The 24,942-nt window shown below is 39.9% G+C and overlaps 1 long non-coding RNA gene across 2 annotated transcripts in view; it reads left to right on the forward strand.

Moving 5' to 3' along the window:
* Positions 1-20,733, forward strand: part of LOC134347186 (uncharacterized) — a 52,646-nt gene extending 31,913 nt beyond the window's left edge. Inside the window, exons 2-4 of one of the 2 annotated variants that reach the window (XR_010018100.1) lie at positions 4,002-4,092; positions 5,390-5,482; positions 20,092-20,733. This is a non-coding gene — a long non-coding RNA (uncharacterized LOC134347186). The remainder of the gene's footprint in view (positions 1-4,001; positions 4,093-5,389; positions 5,483-20,091) is intronic. The other variant, XR_010018101.1, reaches the window with a different exon arrangement.
* The last annotated feature ends 4,209 nt before the right edge of the window (positions 20,734-24,942 follow it).

A 24,942-nucleotide genomic window follows, 5' to 3' on the forward strand; every position in this document is an offset into this window, starting at 1 on the left:
AAGGGTCTACCTAAAAGCCTGAGGGGATCTGATTCATAAGGAGGTCCCTATGATATTCTGTCACATTACATGTGCCTACCATTTGTGATAATCATGATTTGTACTCAAAGGAAGTTAAATCCATGCTATGTATGGATAAACCCAGAGGTACTCTCTTCTCCCCCACCTAACTGGGAAGCAGATACAAAAGCTTCAAAGCATGTACATCCAGGCTCAAGAACAGCATCTACCTGCTTCTCACTGTTATAAGACTATTGAACAGTCCTCTATTACAACAAGAATGACTCTTGACCTCATCGTCTATCTCATTATGATATTGCACCTTATTGTCTGCCTGCACTGCACTTTCACTGTAACAATACTTCATTCTGCATTTTGTTCCTGCATAAACAGTAGTAATACAATTATCTGTATAGATGGCAAACAGTATAATGTTTTTCACAGTATCTCATTGAATTTACCAATTTACCCACTTCCACAGAAGTCTCAAAACCAAAAGCAGCTTTTTTTCCCCACATGGGCATTAATAAAATTCTATTTTATTAATGCCTACTACTGAACACTGAATAAATTTTTAGATCCAGGTTAAAGTATGTACACATCACATTGAAAGCAGAGGGTCATATTTCATGAACCTAGGCCATGCCAGCAATAAGTACCCATTCACTCCACTGTAATCCCATTTTATATTCTCTAGCAACAGACGCAAGGGTTAAACCTGGACAGTTGTAGTTGTGAAGGGGAAGCTTGACTGACTGCACCATTTTACCACTAACAATGGTTCGCAACCTGGGGTTCACAGACCCCCTTGCTTAACGGCATTGGTCCATGGCATAAAAAAGGTTGGCAACTGCTGCAGTAGAGGAAGGGGAGACCACCAATGGTAGGTTCTCCACCAAGTCATATCCCACCTGACTTGAAAATCGCTAACTATCTCAAAATTTTACCTTGCCTGCTTCACTAAATAAATTTATGCCTTTTATGGATATCAGGGAATTGGACCATTTGCCAGGAGCACCCTGTTCTATGAAAAACTTTGATCATCAGCCTAGCATAAGATTCTTTTACAGAGAACTTCTGGGTATGGAAACGAAACACTAGCTCTTTCTCTCCGATAGTTGACCTGTTACCTCCACCTACCAATCACACTATTCCTGTGCAGAGCCCCTCTCACCTCACGTGTGCAATGTCTTACTCCCTGACCTTGTTGTGAAAGATGGGATATTCACAATGTTGTTTTGTGGGCAATCATTGTTGATTAAATACTGTTACCATTTTGTGTCACAATACTAACTGCTCTCCTATCTACAACAACAATTGGAGAACATTTTAGAAATTTCAAGCAAAACCACAGAGGAATCCTACGAGACACTGTTAGCTTTTCTTTCATTACCTTTTTCAAGTATTTCTATTTTTCCGGTATCTTAAATTATCAACAAGAGACATGTTGAGGCTCCCACAAATTGAGGCAGGCCTGAGTCTTTAGATTCAAAATCAACCTCCATCCACTGGACTCCTAAAGCAGTGGGGTGCATGACTCTCAATACAGGAGCCCCTCAGGTTCCCCTCCTTTACTCCCTGTATACCCATGACTGTGTTGCCACCCACAGCTTCAATCTGCTAATTAAATTTGCCGACAACACTACATTGATTGGCCTTATCTCAAACAATAATGAGGTGGTCTACGGGGAAGAAGTAATCTCTCTGACACAGTGATGTCAAGAAAATAACCTCTCCCTCAATATCGCAAAAACAAAGGAGCTGGTTGTGGATTACAGGAGAAATTAAGACGGGCTAACCCCTATTGACATTAATGGGGTTGAGGGGGTAAACAGCTTCAAGTTTCTCGGCATCCACATCACCGAGGACCTCACGTGGTCTGTGCACACCAGCTGTGTGGTGAAAAAGGCACAACAATGCCTCTTTTCACCTCAGATGGTTGAGGAAGTTTAGTATGGCCTGGTATGGGAACTGTACTTCCCTGAATCGCAGGACTCGACAGAGAGTGGTGCAGACAGCCCAGCGCATCTGTACTTGTGAACACATGATTCAGTACATTTAAAAGGACAGGTGTGTAAAAAGGGCCCATAGGATCATTGGGAGCCCAAGTCATCCCAACCACAATCTGTTCCAGCTGCTACCATCGGGGAAACTGTATTGCAGCATAAAAGCCAGGACCAACAGGCTCCAGGACAGCTTCTTCCACCAGGCCATCAGATAGATGAACTCACGCTGATTTCAATATGCTCTATATTACATTGACTGTTCTATTATAAATTACTATGATTGCACATTGCACATTTAGATGGAGATGTAACGTAAAGATTTTTACTCCTCATGTATGTGAAGGATGTAAGAAATAAAGCCAATTCAATTCAATAAAGCCTGGCAGGTAAAACCTCTGCGGCTTGCAGTGTTACCCACATTCAATCACAATCTCTCTGGCCCTACTCCCAAACAAGGCCCATTAACATCTGAGTTAAAATCGGCTTTTAAAAGGGATAAATATTTTTTTCTTCCACCATATCTACTAACTCACAACATCACAGAAAGAGCAGTAGGAGAACTTTTGTCCCATTGAGTCAGGACCAGCTTTATGCAAGAACTATGTAACTCATCCACTCTCTGCTTTCTCCCCAGATCCTTGCAAATGATTACTGTGTATACTGTTACTATTACATGAAAACATTTTACTTTGAGACCATCATGCGCGAAAGGAAGTTTATTGCATCCTCCTGTATATGAGAAAAACTACTCTAATCTACTCTCGAACATTATAAAAATGTCTTTCCATGTGTCACTTTTAGCTCTCTGGACAATCACCTGCATTTTATTTCCACGGTTCAGGGTACACATGCATTGATCCTTCGAAGCATCATGCATGTTGATAGGGTGATGAGGAACTCGTGTGGTGTATTAGCCTTCATTAGTCAGGAGACTGAGTTCAACAGCCATGAGGTGATGGTGCAACTCTAAAAAATGCTGTTTCGACCGCACATGAAATTTTCTGTTCAGTTCTGGACACCTCATTATAGGAGGCTTTAGCGGAGCAGAGTAGATTTTCCAAGTTGCTCTCTGGATTAGAGAACATGTCTTATGAAAAATGGTTGAGCAAGCTATGGTTTTCCTTTTGGAGCGAAGTAGGATGAGAAGTGACTCGATAGAGGTGTACAAGATGATAAGCATAGATCGAGTGGTTAGCAAATACTTTTTCTCAGGGCAGAATTGGCTAGTACCAGGAGGCATAATTTTAAAGTGAGCAAAGGCAAATATAGGAGGTGGGGGAAAGTCAGAGTTCAGATCTTTACACAGAGGGGTGGGCTGCATGAAATTTCCTGTCAGGGGTGGTGCTAGAAGCAGATACATTAGCAGCTTTTAGGAAGCTCTTAGATGGGCATTTGGGTAATATAAAAATGGAGGGCTTTGTAGGAGGGAAGGGTTAGATTGATTTTAGAGTAGGTTAAAAGATCAGCACAACACTGTGCACCGAAGGGCCTGTACTGTGCTGTAGTGTTCTATGTTCTCTGGTTCTCAATCCTTCAACCAAAAAGAACCAATAAGGTCTGTTTTGTTTATCTTGGCAGCTTATGACTTTAAGGATCTTGATGTGGTCAGATATGCAAATTCAGGTCTGCCTCCAGAATATAATCTCACATGAACAATATTTCAGTGAAATTCAACACACACACTATATTTTGCACAGGAGGAAGGATTAAAGAAAAAGAATATAGTCCTGAGTATAATACTGTTTCAGCAATGCCCCAATACTCAAGGAATTATCTGTGAAGGAACAAATGATTTCATGTGTGGAGAGTGAGAGAAATCATCAGTCTCTGTATAACTGGATACAGAGCCCATAGATCCTCAGAATGATTGAGGGATTGCTAGACAAAGCCTATTTCAATTTCAAGCTGTGCAGAATGGCAGGAAATGGTTCAGACAAGTTTTGCCGTTGATGACTTACAAACAAACATGGAAAAATTATTTGTAATGATTCACAGGGTCATTGTGGCAGAAGAGATTGACCAGAAAATTATTTGATAATACAGTCAATGAAGAAGTCTGAAGGCATGCATTTTGGAATATGATGAGGTAAGTATCTTACTTTACATCAACACTTACATCAGGTCTACCCAGCTGTCCTTGTGTAAGCCTCAATTCTGGCATGGGCAATGGCCTGAACAGGTAAAACTATCTTCTGCACTGCCTGCTCTGTTGCTTTGACACAATTCCTCACGAGGCCCAAAGCACTATCAAAACCTCCATATGATTCCCAACTCTCAGACAGGGAAGTATGCCTTTTCTGGTTTAATCTAAGCTTCTTTGAGCTTAATGAGAGATATCATTTCTTGAGGAAAAAAAAGTGTAGTTATTTATTATTAATCATTTATTGCAATGTTTGTTTTTCAATGTGTGTGTGTTTTAATGTGGTTCTGTATATTGTTGAATGTTTATGAATGTCAAGGTATTCATTGACATTCAAAGGCCTGATAGCTGTGATACTTTTGACACTGGTGGGAGCATCACTGGCCACCAAAACCATTCTGCAACAGCAGACAGTTCTCTGTGCTCTATGTGCTGTCACAGTGGGACTGCCAGTGGAAGACTGCATCGTAAGCACATAGGAATGATCAACGTGAACCAGAAGCAAGTGGTCTGCGATTCTGCTGCAAAAAAAAATGACCAAATTGCCCATACAGTGTTCAGAAAGAAGGCCTGTGCCTGATTATTCTGATTGTTGAAGAACCGCAGGAAGGATAAATGAAACAAATGCAACTGATTCAATTTAAACTAACTTAAATAAAATCATTTGATCTATAACCATAAAAAAGAAGAAACAGTTGTACAAAGGATTTTTAAAACTGTGGCATGAGGAAGTGAGAATATTATGTTCATCAACTTGGTCAGTTATTTAATGGAAGTCATGATTTCTGCGGATGCTCTAAGACTCACTTTTATTAGAAGACTGTAAAGTGAGAAAGGCACAAATATGCCTTAAAATTACTTCCAGCAATGTTAAAGCCAAATACTGGTTTTGCTGAGTTGCTTTAAGCTGTCGTTTGCCAGCAATGACTTCACCCCGACTCTTTCTCGGCTAAGGGTTTGGAATTCTGTCTTTATTAAGACATTGGTGGACTGTCAAACGCTGCATTCCACCCATTCAGCAGACATCCAGTCACGCACTAATGATTATTCACAGCCCAAGTGTGTCTCATTGTACCAATAAACATTTTAGAAACATTGATTTGGATGTAAATTCAGTCACATATGCTGACAATTAATTGGATCCAATGGTGTTGAATGTTTACAGCTTTTCATCATGTCATCCACCACAACATTATACATTGTAATGAAATAATTGTTATTTTTTTTACAACTTCTGCTTCAGAAGTGGGGCCAGTGGACGGAAATACATCTCTTTTGTGTTGGCAGTTTATTCCCGGCGGCTTTTAGCAAGGAAATAAAATCCTACCAAAGATAGGTGAGTACATGCCAAAACAATGGCCCCTGATCTTTCAAAGTAGTGCTACAAATGTGTTCTATTTTTACCTCACTATGTAGAAAAGCCTATAAATTTCACCTATATGGCCAAATGAGCTAAATTCAGAAGGGAATATTACTTTGTAGAAATCTTCCCAAATGAACGATTTCTCAATACTACTTTGAAGTAATGTCCCAGCACATACAGTAACACTGCTTTACCACTACAATTTTTCAAAGAGAAACATCAATACCATTTAATCTTCCATTTTCTCTGTTTTCCCTGAATAGCACAGATTTTGTTTTAATCATTACCATGGCAAACATGTTATGAAATCTCTCAGAAATAATAGACGAAAATGAAATACCTTTTTTTTGTCATTGGGAATCTATAAATCATATTTTCCCCGTGGACACCAGGCAATATCTGATATATGATATCTGATGTCGTGTATTAAAGCAAACAATGTCTGGGTGTTTCTTTAATTATGCTCTTTGTTTCAATTCTAAATATTTCACCTGGCCCCATAGATGCTGTGTTTGGCATTCTTTCTAAGTTTAGCAAAGATTTGAAAATATGCCTACTTTATATGTTCTGTTTTATTTAAATTACTGATGTTCCTGTTGTCACTGGAAAGGCCAGTACTTACTTCATTGCCCATTGCTTGTTGTTCAATAGTGGGGACATCCCTCCCACAATGCTATTTAGGGAGGTGATTTCTTCCATTGGACTTACCGAAGATAAATGGTTGGTAATACATTTCCAAGCCAGGGTGGCTTGTGACTTAGAGGGAAATCCTTGGGTAGTGAATTTGTCGTGCACCTTCTACTCTTGCCTTTCTTCAGAGTACAGGTTTTAGAGGTTCTCTGAGAATAGGTAGAACAAAGTAGGTAGGAACAAATAGGTAGAACAGTGCTTTCTGCTGATCGCTCATACTTCTGCCTCAATTGCAGAGGGAGTGAATGTTTAGGCCAGGTGACAAGATGCAAACCAAAGGAATTTCTGTTATGTTTTGTCACTTCAATACATTAAGGTAATTCAAATGAAAGCATGGGAGTCCAAAATGTGAGTGCAACTTTGGGTTTACTTGAAGCGAGGCACGACATATCATATGGTATATGTGATGATGTACGCAATTAATGTATTTTAACATATTACTAGTAATGAATTAGGTAAAGGACAAGCAAGCTTAATCAACCAATGCATATACAAGATTACTCAAATATAACTGAAATATGAAATACACAACAGTTTCTACTGATTGAATGGCCTTGAGCAACATGAGTATTGCCAGAGCTGTGTTCACTGAAGTGAATGGATATGCCTTGATTTGGAAAGAAGAGCCTGAGAGTATATAGCATTTAATTACAAATTCCCTGAGACTTAAACGGTGGAAAGGAACAGCTCAGGAGATCCAAAGAAGGACCATCAATGATAGTAAGTGAGGCAAGTGTTAATGCGAAAAAAATTCTAAAAATTGCTAAAATACTGATATTTACCTTTGGCGTGAAACCATTTCTCAGATATCTTGCATAGTTAATGACAAATCATGTACTAAGATAACAATGACGATATGAATCTCGGACTACAAGGCATAAGAGAAAATTAGGCCATTCATCCCATCGAGTATGCTCCGTCATACCAACAATGCTGATTTATTATCCCTCTCCACCCCTTTCTCCTGCCTTCTGCCCGTATCATTTGACACCCTTATCAATCAAAAACTCATCAACCTCTGCTTTAAAGATACTCAATGAACTAACTTCGTCAGAAATCTGTGGCAATGAGGTTCATAAATTCATCACTAGAAAGTATTTTTTATTTAAAAATATTTTATACTTTCTTGCAAAGGCATTGGAATGTTTTAATGTAAGCCATAAAGCTATCATGTGGACTGAGGCAAAAAAAAAACAGACTGTTACAAACTTGTTAACATCAAGTGACTCTGAGTGACTCTGCTTGAATGCATAAGATAGTTGAGCAGCAACGTTCGGCTTCCGTTTAAGGAATTATTCTAGTGACAAATGGATTCCATCTTCTCTGGTGTGAGGGCACAGGTCTATAAGTAGGCACCGACTTCGAGAAGTTTGAAGGAAATACACAATGTGGGGACAGGATGGTTAGAATTAATAGAACATAAGATTGATCTGATGAGGAGGTGAGTGGGTAAAGCAGGATGGCATTGGAATGAGAATTTATAGAAATTCTCAGATGCCAGTCTGGAAACGATACATAACCACGTTTATTTGTTTGACCCAGATGTCAGGTATTAGACAATGTCCAGAAGTGACCTGATCCAAGAATGGAATATAATATACTCTCAATTTTATGTCAGAGCACAGAAAGTGGTACTGGCTTCAGTGAATGTAGAGTATCAGGCTGTGGGTAGGAGGCACCAGAGGAAAAAATTTGGACAGAAGATAATAAGGACCAGAAGGAGAAAACCACCTGACTGTTCATCAAGATCAAGGCTTCTCTCCTTCAATGCATTTTCCTGTACATCTCCCATGTCCATGATGCCTTTAATATCCAGATATCTATCAACTGTTCCATTGACTGAACTCAGAAACCGAGCCTGCATGATGCTCCAGATCAGAGAATTCCAAAGATTGCTGCCATCTGCATGAAGAAATTCCTTCTCAGCTCAGCCCTAAAATGCATGTTCCTTTTTTGGAAACTGTGTTCCTGATGAAGACCCATCAGCTAGGTGAAACACGTTCCCTGCGCACACACAAATTGTTAAGTCTTGTGAGAATTTTTTTTTACGTTTCAATGACATAATTTTATTTTCTTCAAAACTTTAGAGAATACAGCCCTGGTCAACTCAGTGTTTCCTTAGAAGGCAAATCTGTCATGCCAGAAACTAATCCAGTGAATCTTTACTGCAGTCCAATTATGCCAAGTATATCCCTCTTTTAAGTCAAAGGACTCAACTGTACCTCATGTACCAGGTACAGACTCATCAAGGCCTATTTAATTGCAGTAAAACATCTTTTATTCAAATTCTCTTATAGCAAAGACTAAAGAGTGTATGTTCATGGTCTTCCACTGCTGTGGCCTATCCATATCAAGATTTGCTGTATTGTTTGTTTAGAGATGCTCTTTGGCACACCTCTGTTGTAACGCGTAGTTATTTGAGTAACTGTCACCTTCCTATCAACTTGAATCAGACTGAAAATTCTGCTCTGGCCTCTCTCATTAACAACACATTTTCGCCCACAGAATGGCTGCTCACCTGAGGTTTCTTTTCTCGCACCATTCCCCGTAAACTCTAGAATGCTGTACATGAAAAACCCAGGAGATCAGCAATTTCTGAGATGTTTGCTCTGAATAACATCTGAACCTCTTGACCATGTCTGTATGCTTTTATGCATTGAGTTACTGCCACATGATTGGCTGATTAGATATTTACATTAATGAGCAGGTGTACTTTATAAAATGGCCACTTTTTTTAGGTATAGTTGATTGTTTGCTCACCTGCATATTAGCTTTCAGTGATGTTACGAGGTCACATGGATACCTTTGAACATCAACGTTATCCAATGTTTCCTCATTTAAATGTAGTATACTTCATTTTATTTTCTACGCAGCTGTTGATGGCCACACATTGTTCTATGTATTAGGCAGAGAGCAGATAGGAATGGATAAAATTAAATATGCAGGTGTAGTCAGGAATTAGCACAAGTAAACACAGCATCTCGATCTGACACAACAAGTAAGCATTTTCTATTGTAGCAATTGTCCATTCTCCTGTCTCAGGTATGTATTTCCCTGAATGTTTTTGCCAAATTGGAGAAATTTCTGGCTGTCTTCCTGTTAGAGTTCTCAACAAAACTCAAAGCTTTCTAAATCACATTAATCTTTTATGTGGCCTCCAGTAAAGCTCCTTTAAGCAGGACTAGCTAGTCTAAAGATCTTTACACATCTTGCCCTTGTTACCTCGCTATTCCTATTAATAATTACAACACAATGTCATAGGTCAGTCTAAATGCTGAAGGGGTTTGGTTTTGACTGGCTTGTTGTCACTTTCACTGCTTGAGATGGTCTACACTTTAAAACGCTCCTGTTAAAGGCCGCTACTGGCAGAAAACAATTAACATGCATCACCATAGTTACAGGAAAGACAGAAACTCTTGAACCCAGTACTTGGCCTCTTGATGCCAGGAAGCTTGAGAACATGTGACAAAGGAAAGCATCTGTTCAAATCCACAGTTTGTCAATGTGATACATAGTTCTTTATTCCTGTTATCTTTGAATTGTCACTTTACCACAGAAAAGGGCATAGCCTGCCTCCAAATATCTCAGGCATTTACTTTGGTACTGTTTCAGATAAAGCAGGAAAGAGGAAAGAGAAAGGTCTTCAGAGCTGGACACATTGTTTGCCATGGTGACGCTAAGCAAAAGTGAGGCAAAAGTGTTTCTGACATGCTCTGCTTTGTGGTTGCCTTGACAGACATTTTCATCTTATTTCTTCGCTGTGTGTTTTTTCTCATGGAAAATATTTGGAACTTTCACAAGAACAACTTATATTCATAAGGCGGTATTCACTGACCTTTATAGGACATCCCAAAATGCTTTACACCTGATAATGTAGAGTGGATTTGGTTAATTGGGCCGTCAGTTAATCAGAGCAACTACTTATTTGGGACAACTCTTCAAAAAGAAAAACTAATTGAGAAAATAAATGCGATTCCCTTTGTTTAGTTAGGGCACTATACTGCTTAATTGGGAAGGGGATTACTCTGAACAGTTTCTATCATCAGTTGCATGTAATTGTGTGGCCATTAGACACTACACACTGTACTTAAGGGAACAGTTTTGAAACTTCATTAGATACATGTGTTTGTGTTCAAAAAAACAATCAATTTTGTCACTGATAGCTTCAGACATTCAGACAGAAATGCCAGAAATAACCAGGAGTGAAAATGAAACAAGTTAGGAACAGAAAAGAATTTGAAGGGATCAATCATCTTGAATGTTTCAATGAAAATTAAGATTTTGATGATGCAATGGTTGAAAGCATTGTATGAAGGCAATCCATTATCTGCATGAGGTGTCTGCACTAATTTTGTTCATTTAGTCAATCAAAAGAACACAGCAGTGTACACTGGATGAATTGCTCTGTCAATAACTATTATGGAACTGTAATTATGGGTGCATCACAACCTGGTATGGAAGTTGTCCTGTCCAAGACTGGAAGAAGCTGCAGAAGATCATGAACATGGCGCAGCACATCACACAAACCAATCTTCCGTTCTTGGACTCGCTTTACACCGCATGCTGTCGAAGCAGTGGTGCCCGGATAATCAAGGACACGACCCACCCAGCCAACACACCTATTGTCCCTCTTCCCTCCAGGAAAAGGCTCAGGAGCTTGAAGGCTCGTACGGCCAGATTTGGGGACAGCTTCTTTCCAACTGTGATAAGACTGCTGAACGGATCCTGACCCGGATCTGAGCCGTACCCTCCAAATATCTGCACCTGCATCTCGGTTTTTTTTTGCACTACCATACTTTACATTTTTCTATTTTCTATTTATGATTCATAATTTAAATTTTTAATATTTACTATCGATTTGTAATCCAGGGAGCAGGAAGCGCAGAATCAAATATCACTGTGATGATTGTACGTTCTAGTATCAATTGTTTGGCAACAATAAAGTATAAAGTATAAAGTATAAAGGTGTTCTAATTTGTTTTGTATTTCATTCAAATCCATATTTTGTTACTCAGTTAAATGGTAGTTTGTCTTCTTTATATATTTTTAACAACTTCCATGAAGATTTGGCTAATTGTGGCAGACACTTATTTGGGCCAAAATATACTAGCCCCGATGTGTCCCAATTAAGCAGAATCCATCGTATTTGTAAGTGTAGTCACTGCTGTAACACCAAAAACTTGAGAGGGGTGATACATCAGGGGATTTAACATTTTAACAGTTTGAAAAAGTATTGGGATGACCAGATAGATGTACATAAAATTATGAGAGGCATAGCGAGAGTAGACAGTCTTTTTCCCAGGATGGAAATGTCAAATACCAAACGGGATAATTTCATGGTGAGAAGGGGAAAGTTTTAAGAGATGTACGAGACAATTTTTTTTTACACAAAGAGTGGTAGGTGCTTGGAATGCACTGCTAGGGGAGGTGGTGAGAGATAGAATCATTCATTCATTATGTGCAGTGTCATATGATACAGGTGATCATAGTATTTACATAACCATAATATCACACAAAAAATGCTGCAGGAACTCAGCAGGTCAGGCAGCATCTACGGAAATTAATAGACAGTCGACATTTTGGGCTGAGTCCCTTCTTCAGGACTGAGAAGGAAGGGGAAGATGCTAGAATAAATGGTGAGGGAAGGGGAATGATGACAAGCTAGATGGTGATAGGTAAAGCCAGGTGGGTGAGCAAGGTCAAGGGCTGAAGAAAGAGGAATTTGATAGGAGAGGAGTGTGGACCAGAGGAGAAAAGGAGGGAGGAGGAGAATCGAGGGAAAGTGATAGGCCAGTGACAAGAGGTATGAGAGGGGAATATGCGAAGGGAGGGGTGTTATTTGTTTACTGGAAGGAGAAATCAATATTCATGCCTTCAGGTTAGAGGCAACCCAGACTGAATATAAGGTTCTCCACCCTGAGGGTAACCTCATTTTGGCACAAGAGGAAGCCATGGACCAACATGTCGGAACAGGAATGGGAATCAAAATTGAAATGTTAGGCTACATGTAGGCAAATAGGATTAGTTTCATTTGGCATCATGGTTGTCACAGGCAACCATGATGGGATAAAGGGCCTGTTCCTTTCCTATGCTGTGCTGTGCGTATACACACTAAGTCAAATTTCCTCATTAATTTCAACCAAATGTGGATGGGAGTGGGGAGGGAGTAAAATTTCTCCAAAATCAAAATTGTTATTTTTATATTTTAATAACACTGTGCACCACCATTTTACCTACTAGCCTGGAAACTAGGGAACGAATGAACCAACAAATAGTACCAATGAATAATTAACTCATTGTGGTCATGAACCAGGATACCCTGGCCCCAAAGTGTCAAAGGTTCACAGGGAGAAGGCAAGAAAATGGGATTGATAATGAAAATATATCAGCAGGATTGAATGATGGAACAGACTCGATGAGCCAAATGGACTAATTCTGCTTGTATGTCTTACGTTTTAAACATCTTCTAAACAAAGAAGTGCTGCCACTCCATGATCAACCTTCTCCTGAACTCACTCTCCATCTTTCTAAGAAATTCTGAACTGTTTGACACCCTGATCATTGATCTCCAGAACCGTTAATCATCTATTTGTCCAGCCACACCACTGTTCTCTTTAAAATTACGCTTTACATTAAGCCATAGGGAATTCTAAATCCTTTCCTTTTTGTTGCTTCCATCACCTTACATTTAGCCCCATGTTCGTAGGATGAAGTCACACAAGGAAGATTAGAGAGACTGCAAATGAGATGCATCGGGAAGAAGAGCATATGAAATCAAACTCAGATTTGAATCTCATGTTGGAATTAACTTACTCACCAGAGCACAAGGAAACAGGAACAGAAACAAATGAGTTGGCTCGTCAAGCCTGTCGCACTGTTCAGTATGTTAAAGGCTAATCAATACTGTTCCCTGCACTTCTTCTGTGCCTGTTTTCCTGAAACTCTATTTATCTCTCTTCATCTTAAATACCAATTTAATCAAGTGCTCCATCTGAGACAACATCCTAGTTAATCTCTTTTGCAAACTCTCCAGTGCAGCCATATCCTTCCCAAAGTGCAGTGACTTTAACCACACACGATTCCAGTTGTTGTCAAATGAACTTGCGTCACGCTCCAAGGCCCCAGCCAATGATGGCAAGCATCCTGTTCACTATCTTCACCAACTCATCCAACTATATTGCCATCTTATTGAGTCATAGAGTTAAACATGCTGACCAAAATGCCTTCCTGAGCAAATTCCAGTTACTTGCATTTGGCTCATATCCCTCTAAACCTTTCCTATCCATAGATGTCCTTTAAACAGTGTAACTGTACACTCCTTGACCACTTCATCTAGCAGCTCCTTCCAAATACCCACCATCCTGTTTGAAAAACTTCCATCTCAGGTCCCCCTTACATTTTTCCTCTCTCACCTTAACCCTAAGCCCGTTATATTTGGACTCCTACCTTGGGAAAAGGACAGTGACCATTCAACTTATCTATGCCCCTCATGATTTTATCAACTTCAATAAAGTTCCACTCAGCCTTCGCTCCAGGGAAACCATCATTGCTTATAACTCAAGCCCTCTTTGTAAATCTTTTTTGCACTGGTCCTTTTCTCATCACATTCTTCATGTAGTACAGGGAGCAGACTTCCAAACAACATTCCAGATATGGTTTCACAGCATCTTGTACATCTTTACTACAATGTAATGTCAAGTGTATGAAAACATGTCATTAAACTTCTTTAAAGCCTTGCCTACCACTGTTGACACTTTTGAGGAACTACAGAACTGCGCAAATATCTTAGGCACCTATATGTATAGCTAGGGTGCCTTTTCCACAGTACTGTAGTAATTTTATGTATTGCACTGTACTGCTGCCACAAAAAAAAAACAAATTTCGTGACATATGAGTGATGATAAACCTGATTCTGATATGGGTCACTGTTGTGGATTGCGAGTGGGAAGGGGGCAGGAAGAAGGAATCATGTTTGGAAGAAGGGGAAAGGTGACGGAAGAGAGGGAGGAGTACTAGGGAGACATTTTGTAATGATCAATCAACCAATTTTTGGAATTAAGCGTCCTTGCCTGGTGTCTCAGGGCTGGGTGTGTCTTCATCTGAGCTATCCCTACTCCTGGCACTTCTTCTCTGCCAACTGTCCCACATCCCTCCTGTAGTGCTCCACCCTCGCCATTCCCAACATCCTTTGATCCCTGCAGAATTACAAACTCGTTCTCCTCTCTACCTTGGTAAATACCATACTGTGCAGAAGTCTGAGGCATCCTAGCGATATATATGTACCGAAGACTTTTGCACAGTATATACTTGTACTCCTTGATCTTTCTGTGCTACAAAGTTCTCCAGAGCCCTGTCATTCGCTGTATGTGTCCTACCCTGGTTTAACTTCCCAAAGTACATCCCCTTACACTTGCCTGAGTTAAAATCCTTTCCTTATTTTCCCAATAGCTCATGATCCTGTTGTAACCTTTGACATACTTCTTCACGGTTCAGAACAACAATTTTGATGTCATCCATAGAGTTACTAGTCATACCACATATATCCGCATCCAAATCGTTAATGTATATGGTAAACAACACAAACAACAACGAAGTCCTGACGAAGGGTCTCGGCCTGAAATGTCGACTGCACCTCTTCCTAGAGATGCTGCCTGGCCTGCTGCGTTCACCAGCAACTTTGATGTGTGTTGAATGTATATGGTAAGCAGCCTTCGACTTAGCACCAATCTCTACTCACATCAGCCCTACAATATGAAAAACAACCCTCCATACAATTTTCTGAGCCCTCCCACAAAATCAATTCTAAGTAACTAGTATCGTACATCCAAGCTCATCCTAGACTCCTTGTGATTTGACATTCTGAACCAAATTACTGTGCGTGACCATGCTCTCATCCATGCAGACAACATCAACCACCCTGACTTGGTCAGTCCTCATGGTTACCGCTTCAAAAAAAACCAACCAAATTCATGAGACACTATTTCCCATGTGGAAAGTCATATTGGCTACCTCTAATCAGTCATTGCCTTTCTAAATAGAGATGAATCCCATTCAGTAACTTTCCCACTAATGATGGAAGCCTCACTGGCATGTAGTTCCCTGCCGTGTCCTTGCAGCCCTTCTTAAATAACTGCACAACATTAACCACCCTCCAGTTTTGGTAACGCAAACATGAGGAAATCTGCAGATGCAAGAATTTCAAGCAACACACATAAAAGTTGCTGGTGAACGCAGCAGACCAGGCAGCATCTCTAGGAAGAGGTACAGTCCCGAAATGTCGGCTGTACCTCTTCCTAGAGATGCTGCCTGGCCTGCTGCATTCACCAGCAACCTTTATGTGTGTTGCTCCAGTTTTGGTATCTTATTTGTGACAAAGGAAGACATAAAAATCTCTGCCAGGATCCCAACACATTCTGCCCTTGCCTCCCATCACATCTTAAAATACACTTGGATAGAGTTAGGGGTGTGTTCATCTTTTCATCTCATTTGTAATATTGATACTGAAGTGCTCCAAGGGGGTGGGGTGGGGGGGGGGGGCATGGTTGACAGCCTACCCCAGCATTCCTAATGACCAGTGCTATTTATTGTTAAAATGCTTTTGGGGTATTATAGTGGGATCTTCAAGTTCATTTATTGTTATGTTTTAGCTTGGGTTATAAAGTTATTTGAATGTGTATTTCTGGGTCACTTTGACTGTAACCAGGGTGTGAAACAATCAGCTCCCTTGTCTGTATATGACTGAATGGCTTCTGAACCCGGGTCAATGCAGCAGGTCTGGTTTTGTGCTTGCTGCAATAAAAACGGCTGTTGAGTTATACGAGCTTTTCGCGTCTGTCATCATGTACTGAATGCTCGCCACATTGGTGTCAGGAGCGGATTAGAAATTGGTGACCAGATTGAAGCGATACCACCTCAGACAGAGCACCTTAAGACCTGGGGAATAAGTTACTGGACTAAGTAGTATGCCTCCTCCACACCCCTGGGCTTGGCTTATGAAAGCAGGACCTGGAGGGAACCGAGCATCGCACCTTCCCAGAGAATCCCGACGGAGCGAGCGAACTGCTGCTATCAGATAGAAGATACAAGTGCCTCAGGACTTGCACCACCAGGTTCAAGAACAGTTACTACTCCTCAAGCATCAGGCACTTGAGCAAAAGAGGATACCTACACTCTTTCTATTTGTGGTTTTCCCACAATCAATGATCTCACTTTAAGGACTCTTTATCTTGTTATTTCATGCTCTCTTATTTATTGCTATTTATATATATTTGCACTTGCAGTTTGTTGTTCATTGGTCCTGTTTACAGTTACTGTTCTATAGATTTGCCGAGTATACCTGCAGGGAAGAAAAAGAATCTCAAGGTTGCATGGGTGACGTGTATGTTCTCTGATAATAAATTTTACTTTGAACTATATGTTCCTCCAGCACCAGACACAACTTACCATTTTGATTCCAATGGGCCTACTCTTTCCCTTGTTATGTTTTTGCACATAATATACATAGAAAATGCTTTCGGATTTTCCTTAATGGTCTCTACTCTAAGCCTTCCTACTTTTAGTAGTCTCCCCCCTCCCCACATTTACTGGACTTGTGAAGTATTCTATTCCTATATTCTGTCGTATGTGTTGCCAAAAGTAATAGGGAGATTACAGTCAGAGAAATCCTGGCTTATTTTGCTCTGTGTATTATTACAGAATACAGAAGTTCTTTGTGTGAATTCCCACTGGCAATGAAGTCTTATAAAAGCTAAAGTCTATATCTCTTCAGACAACCATTAATAATAGGAAAATTAGGATGCGAGTTCAAACATTTTCCATACACAATATGTATGCTCATATGCTTGGGGTGATTGCAAACTCAGCCAGCTCTATCATGAGCATGAGCTTCTTCAGCATCAAAGACATTTTCAAAAGGTGACGCCTCAAGAAGGCGGCATCCATCATTCAGGACCCCAATCACCCAGTCCCGGGCTGTTTTATTTTCTTTGTTTTCTTTGGAGTGCTGGAGGCTGAGGGGAGATCTGATTGAGATTTATAAGATTATAAGAGACATAGACAGGGTAGACGAGGAGCATCCTTTTCCCAGGGTAGAAATGTCTAATACCAGAGGGCATGCGTTAAAGGTGAGAGGGTGTAGGTTCAAAGGGGATGCGAGGGGTAAGTTTTTTTTACACAGAGAGTCGTATATGGTGGTAGAGGCAAATACATTAGAGGCTTTTAAGAGTTGTTTAGATGGGCATATGAATGTGAGGAAGATGGAAGGATATGGAAGGATATATAAAGTACAAAGGATTAGTTTTTTGAGGGTTTTTGATTTACTTTTTGGCTGGTTCTACACAACATTGAGGGCCAAAGCGCTTGTTCCTATGCTGTTCAGTGCTATGTTCTATGTTTTATATTTTATCAGGAAGCCTGAAGACTCACATTCAATGTCTTGCTTCTACCATCAGATTTCTGAATGGACAATGAACGAACCTGTGTACACTACCTCACTACTTTTTTATCATTTTGCACTAATTTAATTTAACTATCTTTAATATACACTCTGTGGCCACTTTATTTGATAGACTAGTACACGTGCTCATTAATGCAAATATCTACTTAGCTAGTCACATGGAAACAACTCAACGCATAAAAGCATGCAGTCATAGTGAAGAGATTCAGTTGTTCAGACAAAATATCTGAATGGGGAAGAAATGTGACCTGAGTGATTTTGACTGTGGAATGATTGTTGGTGCCAGATGGGGTGGTTTGAGTATCTCAGAAACTGCTGAGCCTCTGGGATTTTCATGCACAACAGAGTTCACAGAGAATGGTGCAAAAACCAAAAGAGAAAATCATTCCATGAAGTGGCAATTTTGTGGGTGCAAATGCTTTGTTAACGAGAGAGGTCAGAGAAGAATGGCCAGACTCATTCAAACTAACGGGAAGGCGACAGTAACTCAAGTAACCATGTGCTAAAACAGTGGTGTACAACACAGATTGTCTGAATGCACAACATGTCGAACCTTGAAGTTGATGGGCTACAGCAGCAGAAAACTATGAATTTATACTCTGTGATCACTTTATTAGGGACAGGAGGTATTTAATAAAATAGCCATGAATATGAAGTCGGCATCACTTTTGACAAGCATTATTAAGACGAAAAGTAGAATGACTCTCAAATAATGCAACAGATACATATCATTTGCGCAATTTGTATGTGCGTACACTTAGAATGCATAAATTCTGGATTTGTTACTCATAAGTCTGTTTCAAGGAGAACGGTCTGAATAAACGGATAATTGAATTAAATTGTCCAAAGATCAAGGCTCAGGGTGCCGGTAAAAAGAAACCATGTAACCTGCACTACCTTTCATGAGATGAGAATTTTCATTCAGCATTGCAATAAGGTTGTTAGAGTTTCCTTTTACCATTATTAGTCAGTGGTCCCTGTCTCCCAAATGTGACCTGTGTGCATTGCTGTCATGAAATCAGGCTTTCATTTGAGGCTGGCATATCATAGCAAACAGCAGTCGAGAAAAGGTTCACCAAGAGCAAATGTTGTTGCAGGAGGGCATTCAACGTTCCTCCTCAGAAGCTCGAGTCTAATGTTAACGTTAAAAATTCCTGCATGGCTGACTGCTGAAAGTGCGAATCTGGACAAGAGCAGTGAAAGAAGCAATACGTAACCTCCATGAACCGGGAAAGCAGGAGTATATGACGGAAACCAATTAGACTAAGTGGTTGAGAAATGAGCATGACAAGACTTGCAAAGGAAGAGTAAATGTGAGTGAGTGAGTGACAAATCAAAGAGGAGAAGCAAGAAAGATTGCCATAAAAGGGAAAACAAAGAGTTCACAGTTCAAAGTAAGTTTATTATCAAAATACATATATGTCACCATTTACAATGCTGAGATTAATTTTCTTGCAGGCATTCACAATAAAACAAAGGAATACAATAGAATCAATAAAAAAACTACACACAAACAAAGGGTGACAAAGGGGTGGAGAGGAAGAACAGAAAATAGAAGTTAAATCTCCAGCAACAATTCCATTTTGGAGGGATGATTCACAAGACTCAGAGCTTATGTTTAGTTGGAAATAACTTACTTGGCATTAATTAATGTGTAATATTAATTGGAAACACAGACTGAGATGCAGATGATTTATATTTTGCGGTATTTTTTTCTCATTTATTTTGCGATTTCAGTTTCACACCTTTCCTCATATTCCCATGGTGATCCAGTCTGTGAGATGCTGTTTTCAGAAATCTAATGACAGGGTGGAATAAATCAGACAGTCTTAAAACTTCTAAGTTCAACGGGATACAAACAATTCCTTTGAAGTCGCTGCACTGTTTGCAAATAATTAATAATGAGTGATATTATTCTCTCTATTAACTTGGCAGCAAAAGTAAACTTTCTGCTGCTTCTTTGGCGGTTCGACAAACTTCCTGCCAATTCCACAGGAGAAAATTCACAGAAACCCTTCACATCCCAACACTTAGTGCCGAGGTTCATAAGCAATGTCCCACTACACTTTTGAAGATTTAGATGGAAGTTGGATGATGTTGAAGCAGAACTCAGTGAGGAAACAGGGGAAAAATTGCATTTTAAACACAGTAACAAATTACTCCAGTGCAAAAAGAATAACTTAAACTCAGAAAAGATAGCACAGATAGGAAAGACCCAAATTTACAGGTAAAGCCACTGATAAATTGAATTTGTAAAACACCACTGTTTAGACAACCAACCCAGCTGCCAAACTGTTATATAATTTTCCATATATTAATACAACTACTGTATGGTTATACAGTAATAGTAATGCATCTGGCTTCAAAATTCAAAGTAAATTTTTATCAAATTACATATATGTCACCATATACTACCCTGAGATTTATTTTCTTGCAGGCATTCACAGTAAACATGATAGAATCAATGAAAAATGCACACAAGATGGATAAACAACCAGGGTGCAGAAGACAACAAACTGTGCAAATACAAAATGAAAATGAAACAAGCAAAATAATATTAATAAATGACCAATAAATATTGAGAACTTGATGAAGAGTCCTTGAAAGCGAGACCATAGGTTGCGGCAACAATTCAGTGTTGGGGTGAGAGAAGTTGAGTGAAGTTATTCCCTCTGGTTCAAAAGCCTCTGGTTGAGGAGTAATAACTGTTTCTGAGCCTGGTGGTGTGGGTACTGAGGTTCCTGTATCTCCTTCATTATGCAGCAGCAAGAAAAGAGCACAGCTAAAATGGTGGGGGTCCTTAATGATGGATGTTACTTTCCTGTGACTGCACTTCTTGCAGATGTGCTCAGTGATAAGAATGAGTGGACTTGACTGAATCCACTATTTTTTTTGTAGGCTTTTCCATTCAAGGGCATTGTTGTTTCCAAACAGGGCCATGAAACAAGCAGTCAAAATACTCTTCACTGTGCCTATATAGAAGTTTGTCAAAGCTATAGATGACATGCTGAATCTCTGTAAACTGGTAAGAATTTAGAGGCGATACCATGCCTTCTTTGTAATAGCACTTACTTGCTGGACCGAGGACAAATCTTCTGAAATGATCATGCCGAAGAATTTAGTGTTGCTGACTTCCTCCACCAATTATCACCTGATGAGGACGGCCTCATTGATCTCCAGTTTCCTCCTCCTGTAGTCAATAACTAGCTCTTTGGTTTTGCTGACATTGAGTGAGAGGTTGTTGTTGTGGCACCAGTCAGCCAGATTTTCAGTCTCCCTCCTATATGCTGCTCTGTCACCTTCTTTGACTTGGCCTACAACAGTGGTGCCATCAGAAAAGTAAAATATGGCATTCAGAGGTGTGCTTAGCCTTACAGTCATAAGTTTAAAGCCAGCAGAACAGAGAACTAAGCACATAGTTTTGAGATGCACTTGTGTTTCTGGTGAATGTGGAGGAATGTTGTTGGCAATCTAATCTTCTGATATTCATTACCTTTAACTTCATTGGAAGGGCAGTAGAATTCACAACCATTGATTACCATTTAGCTTTTGTGAACAGAATGAATTTCAATGCACATGAATTGGATATAATGTTCAGCTGTGTTACAAATCTTGGAAGCATACAATGCCTGAGCTATGGGATTGAAGACTTTGCTCCAGAGCTATCTCAACTCGAGCTAAATGTTTCCATTAATCTTACAGTGCAGGGATGGTCCGAACATTCTGGGAAGTTATCTAGGTTTATCCCATTCAAAAAATATCTTACATGTATAATTTTTTGCTATGTTGGATGAATCCAGTTGGACCAATCAGTTTTCTCTCAACCACAAGCAAAGTAATAGAACGTGTCATGAAAAGTGCATTCAAACAAGACTAACTCACCAACATCTACATCACTGATGTCCAGTTTAGATTTTGCCAGGGCTACTCAGACCTCATCATAGCTTTGGTCTAAACATGGGCCAAAAATCTGCATTCCAGAGAGAAAATAAGAGGGGCTACTCTTGAAATCAAGGCAGTATTTGAGTGAATTAGGCATCAATGGTTAGTGATCAAGGAGCATTAAAGGAAAAACAAGAGTCATTACAGTCAGAGTACAAAAGCAATAGTTGTTAGAAGTTAATCATTCCAGCTCTGGGATATTACTGCAGGAGTTCCTTAAGGTAGTGTCCTCAACTCAACCAGCTTTAGCTCATTCAGTGATAACCTTCCTTCCATCATAAGATCAAAGCGTTATCATTAAAGACTGCAGCAAAGGATGCAGCAGAACTACAGAAAAGGAGGTTAGAATGTGAAATGTACAAAATGTCCCTGAATGGTGCAAAAAGCCAAAAATGTCATTGATGTGGCAAATCCTTCCATAGAAACATAGAAATCTACAGTACATTTCAGGCCCTTTGGCCCAAAATGTTGTGCCGACCATGTAACCTACTCCATAAACTGCTTAGAATTTCCCTACCGCATAGTCCTCTATTTTTCTAAGCTCCATATCCCTATTTAAGAGTCTCTTAAAAGACCCTATTACATCCGCCTCTACCACCTTCATTGGCAGTGCATTCCACACATCTACCACTCTGTGTGAAAAACATACCTCTGACATTCCCCTTGTACCTACTTCCAAGCACCTCAAAACTATACCCACTCATGGTAGCCATTTCAGCCCTGGGAACAAGCCTCTAGCTATCCACACGATCAATGCCTCTCATCATCTTACACACCTCTATCAGGTCACTTTTCATCCTCTATCACTCCAAGGAAAAAAAGCCAAGTTCACTCAACCTATTCTCAAAAGTCATGCTCTCCAATCGAGGCAACATCTTTGTAAATCTTCTCTGCACTCTCTCAATGGTATCCACATCCTTCCTGTAATGAGGTGACCAGAACTCAAAACAGTACTCCAAGTAGGTCTAACTAAGGTCTTATACAGCTGCAACATTACATCACGGATGTTGAACTCAATGCCTAGGTTGATGAAGGCCAACACACCATATGCCTTCTTAACAACACTGTCAACCTGCACAGCAGGTCTGAGTGTCCTATGTAAATGGATCCCAAGATCTCACTAGTCATCCACACTGCTAAGTATCTTACCTTTAATACTATATTCTGTCTTCAAATTTGACCTACCAAAATGAACCACTTCATACTTATCTGGTTGAACTCCATCTGCCACTTCTCCCATGACTGTTGGTTCAAGGAAAATGTTTGCAGAAAGTGCCACAGACAAGGTCAAGTAGAGAGAGTGTGCAAGGCCGACAAAAAGAAAAGAACAAGTGAAAAGGTTCAAACACAATTCTAAGTACATGCATAAATTGACTAAATGTAAAACAGAATCAAACAACATAGAGTCTGACAAAGGTGCACTGTCATGCCTAGAACTGCGTAGTAATACTGAAGCAGATCATAAAATCATTTGGATCACAATAGATGTGTCTAGTGAAAATGGAGCTGGATACAGGGTCAGTTTTATCTATAATTCCAGAGGCTGACTACAACAGACTTTTTTCTAAGCTACCATTAGAGAAGGCTGACACAGATGAAAAAGTGTCTCCTAAAGGCAAACTGAAAGTGAATGTTAAGTATGGAGGGCAAACACAGCAGTTAGAGGTTAATGTATTGAAAAGTGAAGGGTCAGCACTTTTTGGACATGAATGGTTGAGAGAAATCCAGCTAGACTGGCACTCAATCAAGTCTCTCAGCATGGCATCAACAGGCAATGGAAGCCAAAATGGTAGCACTAACGAGGGACTGGCAGGGCTGTTTAATGCCAATAGTAGGTGTTTGAGAAGGGGACTGGTAAACTCAAAGGCATGAAAGTAAGAATTGAATAAAATGAAGCAGCAACACCAAGATTCCATAAAGCACATCCAGTGCCTTTTGTACCACACCCTCAAGTGGATGCTGAACTTCGGAGCTTGGAGGTGTCTGGAATTCTCTCCAAGGTTGAATAGAGTGATTGGGTGAGCAAGAAAGGGAAGGTCAGAGCCCTTTGCATATGTGGGGATTTCAAAGTGAGCATCTTTTTGCATCTTTGACAGGCGGGGAGAACTTTTTGAAGATTGACCTGTCACAAACCTATCTGCAAAAGGAGACTGAGAAGTCAAGCAGGAAGTTCCTCACAATCAACACTCACAATTAGCACCACTCTAATTGTCTAGTCTTTAGCACCACATCAGTTCCAACAATTTGGTAAAGAGCAATGGACCAAGTGCTCCAAGATATCCCAGGAACACAATGTTACCGTGATAGCATTATCGCGACTGGCAAGAATGATGAAGAACACCTCCAGAAGCTTGGTAAAGTGCTTAAAGTGTTTTGTACATATACAGTTTTATATTGCATTAATCTAAAGGAGAAGGAAGTGTAATGTATGAATCTGTGTATTTCAGAGCAATGACCTGTCCCTGAACATTATGTACTGTTGTCTACACGTGTGCATTGATCTGTTGTCTATATATGCATGTTGTTATCTCTCTCTCTCTCTCTCTTTCACTGTAATGTGAATACACCAGCTAAAGCCATCTTCCACATGCATGCTTTGATTTACTTGACATGTAGTTGCACAGACACAACAAATACTGTCACTCTTACAGTCAGGCCAAAGTTTAGATGCACTGAGTTGGGTGGAGAGTTAATAGAAACGCAGTTAAGACACCCAGCGAAATAGCACACTGTCATGCTCTTACCTTCATCTCTAAGGCTCAAGTCCAGAGAAAAATTGTGTGTCATTTCACTGGGTATTTTTCCTGCTTTTTAATGAACTCCCCACTTGTCTGGATAATAACAGTTCTAATAACACTGAAGAAATTCAAAATTAATCCATGAAAAAGCAACCTGCTTGATAGGCACCTCATTCATCACCCTAAACATACATTCTGTGCAGTAGTGCATACCATCTATAAAATCCCTTTTCTTAGAGCATTCTGCAAATAAATAGAGTCCATCATCAAGGCTAAGCACAATCTGAATATGAGAACACCACGAAGTCACGCACCATTCTGATTTGGAAAATTATTGATGCTCCTTTATGCTGCTAGATCTAAATTTCAAAACTTCTTGCCCAACAGCTTTGCTGAAGTATCTTTTCCAGAAGGGCTGGAGAGATCCAAGGTCTTCACCACCTCTCAAAGGCAATTAAAGATGTTAACGAATGCTGGTTTAGCCAGTGATGCCTATTTCTCAAAAATGGATTAGAAAAAAAAGTGTAAATATGCTGACACTGCAGCTTTATAATAGGACATGAAAACTTGTTCAAAATACTAATTAACTCCATATATACTGAATGCTT

Source organism: Mobula hypostoma, chromosome 5, assembly GCF_963921235.1.
Source record: "Mobula hypostoma chromosome 5, sMobHyp1.1, whole genome shotgun sequence".
In the NCBI taxonomy this organism is placed as follows: domain Eukaryota; kingdom Metazoa; phylum Chordata; class Chondrichthyes; order Myliobatiformes; family Myliobatidae; genus Mobula; species Mobula hypostoma.